This window comes from Crotalus tigris, unplaced genomic scaffold (genome assembly GCF_016545835.1).
Source record: "Crotalus tigris isolate CLP2741 ecotype Arizona unplaced genomic scaffold, ASM1654583v1 scf7180000017663.5292952, whole genome shotgun sequence".
In the NCBI taxonomy this organism is placed as follows: Eukaryota; Metazoa; Chordata; class Lepidosauria; order Squamata; family Viperidae; genus Crotalus; species Crotalus tigris.
Window position 1 is genome coordinate 1,139,100 of NW_024096550.1, and position 12,700 is coordinate 1,151,799.

The 12,700-nt window shown below is 40.6% G+C and overlaps 1 protein-coding gene across 2 annotated transcripts in view; it reads left to right on the forward strand.

Annotated features, from left to right (window-relative positions):
- The window catches only part of LCTL (lactase like), an 83,191-nt gene that overhangs the window by 55,194 nt on the left and 15,297 nt on the right, over window positions 1–12,700 (forward strand). For both annotated transcript variants that reach the window (XR_005555868.1, XR_005555867.1), the window contains exons 8-9: window positions 7,548–7,617; window positions 8,633–8,736. The gene's annotated coding sequence lies outside the window, so the exon portion shown is untranslated. The remainder of the gene's footprint in view (window positions 1–7,547; window positions 7,618–8,632; window positions 8,737–12,700) is intronic.

Below are 12,700 nucleotides of genomic sequence, written 5' to 3' on the forward strand. Positions count from 1 at the left end.
AGCAGTGGTTCTCAACCTGGGGGTCGGGACCCCATTTGGGGTTGAATGACTATTTCACGGGGGTCACCAAACAACGCAGTCCGCCATTTTTTTCCCCTTTTCCTTAGCTGTGCTCCTCCCTTTTATTCTGTTGGCTTTTGAAAGCCAATAGAATAGACTCTCTTGAATAGAGTCTAATTCTATTGGCTTTCAAAAGCCAATAGGAATTGTCCAGGCTGTCTCTGCCCTGCTGAGCCCACCAAAAGTCCCCTTCTGCAAATGGTGCTGCACCAGTTGAGTAGTCCTCGACTTAGGACTGGTTGAGTAGTCCTCGACTTACGACCAGTTGGGGGTCGCAGCATTAAAAAGGTTGAGAACCACTGTTATAGTGCGTCCTGTGTTCAACATTTTTTTCCTTCTAAGGCAGCCTGATTATATGCTTGCACTAAGATAGGAATGAAAGGTGTAGAACTTAAGGAATCACATCCTTCCCCTTGTTATTCTGTGCACCAAAAGGGCCTGCTAAGTTTGGAAAAGGCAAAGAAGAACCATGGGGGTCTAGAAAGGCTTTATAAAGCTGTACTAATCCTTCACGTGGTTGTGATTCTATGCCTCCGTTTATACAAGCAAGGATTGTATCTACTGCACCTATGTACAAATGCGCAGTACAGCATTTGTACTGTACATTTATACATCCTAAGGATCTACTGTACATTTGTTAGAAGATTGTAACAGAAAACTGCTGGAGCCAAGACTTAAATGTGCTCTTAAGAAGCGTAGGAGCATAACAGGATGGCATTAGGGAAATACTTTTATTCTCTATGAGGTACTTAGCAATCTTATTTTTTTCCCCCTTTTGAGCAATCCAACCAAATACTTGCTAAGGCTGAAACTGTGTGTGCACGTTCAGCTCAAACACTGGCATAAAGCTGCATCTATCCCGTCTCTCTTTCTGAGACTCAAAATATGAACGGTACAGAAAGACCCTTATAGACGTGTTGCCACACCTCCTTTATCCCTGCTACCCTGCCTTCAAATATAGGTAGTGAACAGATTAGTTCTTCTGAGTTCTCCTCCTTTCCTGTGACATCAAACTGGGACCCTGCAGCCATTCGACTGCGACACTTCCTATCATCACTAGATGGCAGCACAGATCTATAGAAACTCAGTCTAACCGTTTGCTGCCATCTAGCAGTCCTATGAAATATTGCAGTCCAGACCCAATAGCTCCAGCTGACACCTCTACTTTCCAGCAATGTTTTCCTGCAAATATTTCAAGGTTAGGCAATGGGAAAAAAGAAAAAAAAAAAAGAATCACTCCCAAAGTTTTTGTGACATTAATCTTCACTTCATTGTCCTTTCGTAGCAGAGCACCTTTTAAGATTTATCACTCAAAGATATTGCCAAGGCCTTTCCTTTCTGTTTTGTCATTTCCAGTTCCAGCAGTTCAACCAAAGGCTAGGCTCTATGTGTTGACGGGCTGACCGCTTAATTTTACAGCTCAGCCATAGAGAGATGCTGACTTGGCAGTTTGAAGACCACGTCCTCGTGAATCATACTGAAAGTATAATGCATTTTGCTACACATTTATGAAAAAGTCATATACATTTTGATATATATGGCTTTGGGTTTGGCTAGTGAAAGAAAAAAAGAAACAGGGATAACATGATAGCAGCATTCCAGTATTTGAGGGGCTGCCACAAAGAAGAGGGGGTCACATTATTCTCCCAAGCACCAGAGGGCAGGACGAGAAACAATGGTTGGAAACTGAGCAGAGAGAGAAGCAGCCTGGAATTAAGGAGAAACTTCCTGATAGTGAAGACAATTAACCAGTAGAACAAAAGTTGCCACCAGAAATTGTGGGTGCTCCATCACTGGAGATTTTTAAGAGGAGACTAGACAGTCTTTATTCTATTCTGTTCTGTTCTGATCTATTCTATTCCATTCCATTCCATTCCATTCCTTGTTCTCTTCTATTCTATTCTACATTCCATTATTCTTCTCTACTCTGTTCTGTTCTGTTCCATTCTTATAATATATAATAATATAATTAATATAATATAATTAATATAATATAATTAATATATAATATAATATAATATAATATAATATAATATAATATAATACAGTGGTTCTCAACCTGTGGGTCGGGACCCCATTTGGGGTCGTACGACCATTTCACGGGGGTCGCCAAACAATGCAGTCTGCCATTCCCCCCCCCCCTTTTCCTTAGCTGTGCTCCTCCCTTTTATTCTATTGGCTTTTGAAAGCCAATAGAAGAGACTCTCTTGAATAGAGTCTAATTCTATTGGCTTTCAAAAGCCAATAGGAATCATCCAGGCTGTCTCTGCCCTGCTGAGCCTGCCAAAAGTCCCATTCTGCAAACGGTGCTGCACCAGCTGAGTAGTCCTCGACTTACGACCGGTTGAGTAGTCCTTGACTTACGACCGGTTGGGGGTTGCGGCATTAAAAAGGTTGAGAACCAGTGATATAATATAATACCTATGAAAGGTACACTGCAGCTGATGGTCGTTTTCCAAAGCTGGAGGGGTGAGGTTTAGAGTTGAATGGGGTTGATCAATTCTACAGGTCTGCCTTATCAGATGGGCTGGTACCTCTTGGTCCCATCAGCAAAAAACGTGGGCAGAACCATTCCCCACGCCCAAATGGGTCAGTAAATTCTTGGATCAGATAAGCAGCCAAACTCAATGAAAGACTGGACGCACTGTTGACCAATAGTTTCATCAAACCAAGACTGGGGACACCTTGTACCAGAAAAATCCTCCCCAGTTTTAGAGAGGCAAAAAGAATTCAATCTGTAATTTTATGATTTTGTTATTTTTCTTCTTGTTACTTTTTTTTAAAAAAAAAAATCTTTTTATATGGTGTTCTATATCTGTGTAAGCCGCCTTGAGTCGCCATGCGCGAGTCGACGGCAATGTAAAATTTTCTAAATAAATAAATTAATAAAAGCCGGGAGGAAGACGAAGATGAGACTAAGTGCTACTAGGAACAGACCTGACTCACTTGGACATTTATAAGCAGCATCTGAGGACCCATCGCATGCCTGGTAGCTTGAATTTAGCTTCCTGTCTATTTGAAAATCTTACCCGGCACATCTTTAATCTTCACCATGTTTCTTAGAACATAGAATAGTAGAGGTCTTCTAGTCCAACCCCCTATTCCAGAGCAGGAGACCCTACATCATTTCAGACAAATGGCTGTTCAGTCTCTTCTTGAACGCCTTCCTTGATGGAGCACCCATAACTTCTGGAGGCAAGTTGTTCTACTGATTAATTGTTCTCACTGTCAGGAAATTCCTCCTTTATTCTAGGTTGCTTCTCTCCTTAGTTAGTTTCCAACCTTTGTTTCTTATCTTGCCTATGAAAAGAGTTTGACCCTCTTGTCTTTGTAGGAGCCCCTCAAAAATAGGTTTTTTTCAAAACTAGATGCCTCACACCTTGGGACCTTCTTACAAGCTCCTTTTTTTCACCTGCTTCTTGGTCTTGACTGCTGTCCTAGGACTCCTGGCGTGATTCTGTTATGGGACTGGACTTTTAGTAAGTGCTTCTCCTGTAATTCACATGCTGTTGTTTTCTTGGAGACCGACCAGGTCTGGATTTCGGGATCTATATTTACCTCCTTCCCTGGGTCCCATCAAAACACTTAAACTACGGGGAAATAAAGGTATCCCCATTATATTTAAGATGATTTAAAAACAAAAAAGAATCCGGAAGAAAAGCAATGCCAGTGGGAGCTTTGTTCACTGAATAGGCGCTTAGGTGATTGCTACCCTTATTTTAAAACGTGATGCTCAGAAGACAGTTTGATAATGTTAAACAGATGGGCCTTTCTTGCTTCATTCACTAAGGTTTTACTAGTAACTAATTAACAGGTTTACAGCTCAAATTAGCAATAAAAAGAGTTTAGGAGCATTGGCCTAAGCTGTTCTCTTTCTGCAATGGTAACCATACAAAACAGTCTGCATGACGCTCGGAGGCTAGATACAGTTCAGATCAAAGCTGCTCCCGCTGTTTTTCAAATAAATGTCGACAAATAGGAAGTTGAACCCTGCAGACTCCTTCCGTTGTTTCACACGTTAAAACTTTAGCCCTCATTATTGTTTGTCGCAAAATATATGCCGCACTTGTGAGGGTTGTATAATTCACACAGGTAAGTCGAATCTTTTCTGGCAGTTTATACTTGCTTCTCACAACGGCCTGAGATAATATCCACCAGATTTATTTATTTAATAAATGGTTGTTTAATAATTACTAGAAGATTTGATGTATCTTCAGGACAGATAATGCTGTATCTCGGATTGCAAGCACAGTGGGTAAGGCAGCATAAAGCAGCAACGCTAACAGAAAATAATTATATTTGTGTGTTTTGCTAAATGAGTAAAAATGATGTGCCAACTAACTCTGGAACGAAGTCACCATTGCACAAAATTTCTAAAAGATTTTGCTGCTGAATTGATAAAAAACAGGTAGCTACGGGGTGCTCGTGCTATTGAATGTTTCAATCAAGAGTAAAAAATATATATTTTTGAAAGCAGCACAAATAACGCAGCACAAATGCAATCTAAATAAGTGTCTGTGACTGAAGAGGTGGAACTCCAAAGTATTGGATGTTGCTAGTGCTAATATGACAGCCTGTTGTATCGGAGGTACCCTCAGGAATTGTTAAAACTTGTTAAAACACAGCAGAGGGTGCGAGGCTGGAGATGGTTCAAAAGCAAAACAAAAAACGAAAGGAGCCGGCCAAGTTGGAAATGGTGAGGAAAAATGAAGTGGAACTGAAAAGCAGAGGGGAAAATTGTCTTGGGTGGGATGGATCTATGAACGTGCACACACTGTGGAGGAATGGGGATGCAACAGTTTGTTTAGTGACCGTTCAAAGTTACAACAGCATAGAAAAAAGGGACTTGTGCCACAAAGAAGGGGGGGGGTCCATCTATCCTCCAAAGTGTCTGAAGGCAGGACGAGAAGCAACGGATGGAAACTCATCAAGGAGAGAAGCAACCTAGAACTAAGGAGGAATTTCCTGGCAGTTGGAACACTTAATCACCAGAACAGTTTGAATAGAACAGAATATAGAATAGAACAGAAAATAATAGAATAGAATAGAATAGAATAGAATAGAATAGAATAGAATAGAATAGAATAGAATAGAATAGGGAATGGAATAAGGAATAGAATAGAATAGAATAGAATAGAATAGAATAGAATAGAATAGAATAGGGAATGGAATAAGGAATAGAATAGAATAGGGAATGGAATAAAGAATAGAATAGAAGCTGGAAGGGACCTTGGAGGTCATTTAGTCCAACCCCCTGCTCAGGCAGGAAACCCTATACCATTTTGGACAAATGGCTGTCCAATCTCCTCTTAAAAGCCTCCAGTGTTGGAGCATTCATAGCTTCTGGAGGCAGGTTGTTTCACTGATTAATCATTCTATCAGGAAATTTCTCCTTAGTTCTTGGTTGCTTCTCTCTTTGATTAGTATTCAAATTAGTAATCTGAATACTAATTAGCATTTAGTAATTTGAATGAGTAATTAGTACCAAATTAGTAATTTGATTGGTTTGCCTTCAGAAGTTGTGGATATTCCAACACGGGAATTTTTCAAGAAGCGATTGGACTTTGTCTGAAATGGTCTAGGGCTTTCCGCCTGGCCAGGGGTTTGGACTAGAAGACCTCCAAGGTCCCTTCCAAGTCTGTCATTCTGTTATTCCCATTTGTGGACCGTTGTCGTCTCCAAGTACCCCCAAACTAAGACAATGCCCTATATTGGGCAAAACCCCTCAAGCCCCTATCATTAAACTGCAACTTTATAAGATTGGAGTTAGGTGACCAGACTGTGTTCTGTTAGTGGCATCACTTGGAGACCATTTATTCTATTTTATACTTGTTAACAAGATCGGTGATCCATGAAGACGATTCTTCTCCTTGCCGTTTTGGCGTCTTAGAGTTTAAATTAAAGGTTTGGGGGCCAAATAGCTAGCGATTGTTTCCATTCCATCTCTCCCCACCCAATGGGGTAAAGGGAACAGACTCTCGTGGACACAATCACACACGTCTCATTGTCGGGATTAAAAAGGGATGCTGGAAAAAGACATTGCGAGATTTTGCTTCTGCTCAGCATCTCCCTGGAATTCATAGCCTCTGTTCGCGTGTGTCTCCTGCCTGCCATATAATGCCATGATATTACTATCTCTTCACCTATGAAATAAGCACATATATTAGTTTTCAGTCTGATTTTTTTTTTGTAGTTGACCTTTAAAGAGAGGTAAAGGAGAAAGAGATGTCAGTTGATCACATCCAAACCTTTAGGGACAATTTATGTTATCCGATGCCGCCGAGAACTTCCCCGTAATATAGTGTTTCTGAAGCACAATACAGATATTGTGTCAGTGAAATAGCAATCACAGATGGATGATCTTGAGATCAGCAAGAAAAGTAATGCAGTGACCTTGACGGGAGTTTAAGAATTCCTTACTAAGAGTTCGTCGGAAACATAATTAAAGGCATTTTGCCATCCTAAGCTTAGCGAAAGCATCCTTTCCGTATATTGAACAGACAAAAGACTCATCTTTTATAGCTGTAGAGCTTATGGTCGGGAATGATATGAAATATTAGAAATGTGACAGTTTTATAATAATTTTATACTCATTGGCATCGTGTTCGCTGGTAGCTTTTCCCAGCTCAGGCTATTACAATAGTTTAAACATTTCTTGCCATTTAGCTCCTTAGAAGTTTGCTCCATATACGTGTTTAATTTTAATGTTACAGCGACGGAGCAGTTGCACGAAATATGCTAATGATGTTAATGAAGTTGAATATATTCAACCTCATGTCAAGAAGAAAACAGGAACTCTTACCGATATTTTGTGGCACAGTTTTATGCTAGGTTCCTATAGTATATGTTTCATATTATCTTGTCAAACATGCCAGATGAGGGAAAGGCTGATGTAGAATATAATGTTCCATATAATAATTTAGTATAATCATGAGCTTTTCTGCAAATATGTCGCCGCTAGCTAATAATCCAGACTGCAAACATTGTTGTGCTTTCCTTCCTTAGAATGTTAATACAGATCACTGTTTTTCCAGTGCTTCTTTTTTCCCCCTAAACTAATTGAAAAATTATTTGCATTGCTTTGTGGCTGTTCTCTTTGATGCCATTTATTTGCCTACCCAGCCATTAATTCTAATGGTCCATTTGATGTTTATCTGTGACTTCCATGTTGATGCTTATCAATGACATGCTCAAAAATTAAATTATGGACAATGGAAGCCGAGACAAGAACTACAATATGGTACCACAAGAACAAGCAGAAAGGGAAACAGAAAAAAAGGTACCGCCCAGCAACAAATGTGAAATTTAAATGGCTAATTCAATATTAAATGTGAAATTTAAATGGTTAATTTATTGGAGCAGTATCAAGTTTGCAACGTTCAATGCCAATGCTGAAAGCAGATGGAAAGCACAGTATATATGCTGTGTGTTGTTAAAAACATGCATTCTTGCTTGATACATTTACATTTTCCTTACGTCTTTTTCAGAATATACAGGCAAAATATCCGATGTGTTCAAGATCATGTGAAGTGTTACCGGCCACTTTATAAGGCCTTGGTAAGACCACACTTGGAATAGTTTGTCCAGTTTTGGCCACCATGATATGAAAAAATATTGAGAATCTAGTAAGAGTGCTAAGAAGAGCAACAAAGATGATTAGGGGGCTGGAGGCTAAAACACATGAAGAATGGTTGAAGGAATTGGGTATGTCTAGTTTAAAGAAGAGAAGGACTAGGGGTGACATGATAGGGCTCAGGGGCTGCCAAAGACAAGGGAGTCAAATTATTCTCCAGAGCACCTGAAAGTAGGACAAGAAGCAACAGATGGAAACTAATCAAGGAGTGAAGCAACCTGGAATTAAGGAGACATTTCCTAACAGTGAGAGCAATTAACCAGTGGAACTGCTTGGCTCCAGAAGTTGTGGATGGACAGCCATTTGTCTGGGATGTTATAAGGTCTCCTGCTTGAGTAGGAGGTTGGACTAGAAGACTCTGTTATTCTGTTTCATCGGAAATCAGTAAGTAAGGAAGAGGGAGACCTTTGTGTATTTAAAAACAAGTGGAGATAGAGTTAACTGGGGGAATCCTAGAACAGCCCATTTGAACATTGCTAAGTAGTCCAGTTCTATTTGCCTTTGGGTCATTCACCACCTGTGAACAATAAATGCACAAAGAAGCTTGGTCCCATTCCCACCTTATAGTTGTAGGACATCCCCTTCCAAAGGTGTTGACCTTTCCAGCTAGACTAGACTTTAAAACCGAAGTTATGAATTCTAAAAATTGTCACATAGTGTCATTTTGTTATGGCCTCCTGTCAAACTGAGGCTGGGGTGGAAGACCCATGGAGGGTCAGCTTGGGGAGGTGACATCAAACAGCAGAGGTTCATGAACCTGAGCAGTTGGGAGCACCTGCTCTTGGGAGGTTGCCTTGCACAACAGCACACCGGAGCTACCAAGAGTAAAGCAGAGGTGATCAGCTTATCTCTTTGAGAAGATGAGATGGCAACTTTCCTAACTGGGCTCTTTAAGACTCTTTATCTTTTGGTGGAAACAACTCTTCTTTGAATCTTCAGGTACCATCCTGGAGTGGACTCTGTGGACCTCCAGTTAGGAGACATCTTGGATTTTCTGCTTTGATATGAGCTTGGTTCCTTCAGCAACGGGCTCTGACTAAAAGGTAAGAATTCCTCTTTTCCAAAACTTTTCATTTACAACCTCGGAATGCCTCTGCTAGGGAAGATGGCTGATTAAGAAACTCACCATTAGACCAGCATTGCTAAACATTGTTTAGGATGTGAAGCCAAGGATGCTCACCTGTTGCTAAAACGGCACTTTGTAAACTAATTTGTGATCCAGAACTAAAGATGTCAGCGTTGAAAGATGAGGTCTCACAAAGAGTTTGAGATCTGCTAAACAACTAATTTCCCCAAAAACTATCTTATGTCCTAGGATGTCAAACCATGTAGTAGTGCCATATTACTATTCTTCTTCTCATCTTTCCTGTTACCTTCTCCTATTTGTATACTATGACTATTACTTTGTTGGTTGTATTTTATGGTTTATGTTGATTGCTTTTATTTAGTATCTTATGACTATCACTGAGTGCTGTATCTTATGATTTATGATGATTGTATTTTATGATTATGATTTATCACTTGTTGCTTGTATGTACACTGAGAGCTGCTGCACCGGAGACAAATTCCTTGTGTGTGTTCAATCATACTTGGCCAATAAAGTATTCTATTCTATTCTATTCTATTCTATTCTATTCTATTCTATTCTATTCTATTCTATTCTATTCCATTCCATTCCATTCCATTCCATTCCATTCCATTCCATATATTCTGTTCTGTTTTGTTCTTTCCGTTCTGTTCCATTCTGTTCTGTTCTGCTCCATTCCATTCTATATTGCGATATTCTATTCTGCTCTACTCTACTCTACTCTACTCTACTCTACTCTACTCTACTCTACTCTACTCTACTTTACCCTACCTTATTCTACTCTACCCTACCCTCTACCCTACCCTACCCTACTCTACTCTACTCTACTCTACTCTACTTTACTCTACTCCACCCCATCCCACCCCACTCCACTCCACTCCATTCTTAATTTTGTAAAGCACACTGCTTTTTTAGAGAGAAAATTCAGATGAATTATACTTGAATAGATGTTGTGCATGTTGTAAGAAGAAGTGGAATCTATACTTTACTGTAAAATTAAAAGAAAAATTCTACCTCGGAGAACTTTCCTGCTGTGCCCCTTTAGCTGTCTCGTCTGGCCACCTTTTCATCTGCACGGGGCTGGCCCACAGAGCCATATATATCTCTTGGTTCCCTAGCATTAAATAACTTGTAGATCATTGTGTTAACAGACTCCCCTGAGAAAAGCGATAATGAAGGACGTGGGGAGTGATTTGTTCACAATGAACAAGTCTCTGAGTGTACAGTAAGTTGGACATTTTCAAAGGGCAATTTCAAAGTTAACAGCAGTAACTATAGTTAGAGCAGCTTTTACAGTGAGTGAGAATCCTTATCAAATGGAATTTCCTTCCTACAATTTCAGCAGAGAAGTTATCTCAATCCTGTTTAAACTGCTGGGTTATTACAGAGTCGTTATTAATGGATGAAAAAAAATATCAAATATTCAGTTCATATTTCTCAGCTTTCTTCGTAAGGATAATGTGGTTTAGATTGTTGGCTTAGATCAGGGGTCTTCAAACTTGGCCCTTTGATGACTTGTGGACTTCAACTCCCAGAATTCTTCAGCCAGGCACACGTGCCTGGCTGAAGAATTCTGGGAGTTGAAGTCCACAAGTCATCAAAGGGCCAAGTTTGAAGATCCCTGATTTAAAAGTTGCATGAAGTATTCCAAAGCGTTTGATGCAGCTCGAGAAATATCATTCTTGTCCGCGTATTTCTGCTTACATAAGCAGAACGCTGTTTTCCAAAGTCAATACCTGGAAGGTACCGTTTCTCTTTTAAATGTTCCAGACAACAATCAATCAATGGAGTCAGCTGCTTTTACCCTGTTTGTCTTTGAAGTGTGTATTATCTGGGGCAGGGTGGGAGGGAACCTCTTGTATGGCATGAATTAAATCACCGTATTACTGTCCCTAACCCATCCTCCCAAATCTGCAATAAATTGCTTTTGATGCTTCTTGTTAAAGCAGGAGGAGGAGGCAAAGTCCATGCCCCATCCTGTTATTCCCAAATAAGTTAGGTGTCTTTTATCTCGGTAACGATCTGACAAGGTAAGTAGAGGCTGCATACGTATGCAACATCTTAAAAAGAGCCACAAAAGAGCTTCGGAGTCAACCCTAGTAGTTGTCTGGAAAGAAAGCAGAGACCCTGAGTTAAATTTTAGCAGCTCACCAGACTGTTATTACAATCACAATAGAACTGGAAGGGGCCTTGGAGGTCTTCTAGTCCAGCCCCCTGCTCAAGCAGGAGACCTCATATCATTTCAGACAGTCTCTTCTTAAAAACCTCCAGTGATGGAGCACCCACGACTTCTGAAGGCAAAGCTGTTCCACTGGTTAATTGTCTTCACTGTTAGGAGGTTTCTCCTTAGTTCCAGGTTGCTTGTCTCCTTCATTAGTTTCCACCCATTTCTTGTCTTGCCTTCTGGTGCTTTGGAAAATAAGTTGACACCCCCCTCTTCTTTGTGGCTGCCCCTCAAATACTGGAAGACTGCTATCATGTCCCCCCTAGTCCTTCTTTTCTCTAGACTGGCCAAACCCATTTCCTGCAACTGGTCTTCATATGTTTTACTCTCCAGGCCTTTAATCATCTTAGTTGCTCTTCTTCGCACTTTTTCCAAAGTTTCAACATCTTTTTTGTAATGGGATGACCAAAGCTGGATGCCATATATATTCCAGGGGTGGCCTTACTGAGGCTTTCTAAAGAGGGACTAAGACTTCACATGATTTTGATCCTATGCCTCTGTTTATACAAGCAAGGATTGTGTTGGCTTTTTTGTCTGTTGTGAATCTTTGAGGGTTGCAAGAATATTTAAGCTAATATAAAAATGATCCACCTTTGCAATGAAGGTACCCTCCCCCATCATTTGTCTTCACTCTTGTGGGTGACAGGCATGTGCTAAATGGATCCCATGCTCAGGGTTACTTTAGATCAGGGGTAGGCAATCTTGGCTCTTTTATGACTGGTGGACTTCAACTCCCAGAATTCCTGAGCCAGCCACGCTGAGGGGAAAGGGAGAGGTTTCCAAGCTGAGCCAGGCTGGCTCAGGAATTCTGGGAGTTGAAGTCCACGAGTCATAAAAGAGCCAAGGTTGCCTACCCCTTGCTTTAGATGATCAAATCCAGTGAATATACGGGAGTCAGCACCATGAATTCCCTCCCTCCTCAATTGAACACTGACCTTAATAAATGACAGCCCTGGGAGGGTTGAATTCTTTACAGGTTAAGGGATCTTTAATATTTATCAACAGGAGACCCCAACCTTTTGGGATGCCCTTTGAAATATTGAGATTAATCTTCCCTGTTTGGCTTTATGACTGCCAGTGAGAATTTGACCAGAGTCAAAACATTCAAGGCAAAAAAGAAAAATAAATTGCCCATGAACAATCAAAAGCGGTAATTCAAACGTATAATTTATTGTTCCAATACCAATTCTGCAGAAGACGAGATAGAAAAATTGTTTGACTGAGAAGTGGAGGATAAGCTGTAAGTCGGCTTTGGGCCCCAAATCCTCCCTTCTCTTCCCTTGTCTTCCCTTCTCTCTTCTTCTCTTCTTCCCTTCCCTTCCCTTCCTTTCCCTTCCCTTCTCTCTTCTTCCCTTCCCTTCCCTTCTCTCCTCTTCTTCTCTTCTTCCCTTCTCCTTCCCCTTAACCAGGGAATGGCTTGCCTTCAAAAGTTGTGGGTGCTCCATCATTGGAGACTTTTAAGAAGAGACTGGACAGGCATTTGTCCAGAATGGTATAGGATCTCCTACTTGAGCAGGTGGGTTGGACTAGAAGACCTTCAAGGTCCCTTACAACTCTTTTATTCTCTTCTGTTCAGAAAGATCTTTTCAGCATAGGTCCTTTGGCTCTTGAGCTGCTGGTCATTGATTGCTGAAGGCTAGAACAGGTTTGGAGCTGCCCAGAAACATCTTCTTGTTGTTAATTTCAAAGTCGTATC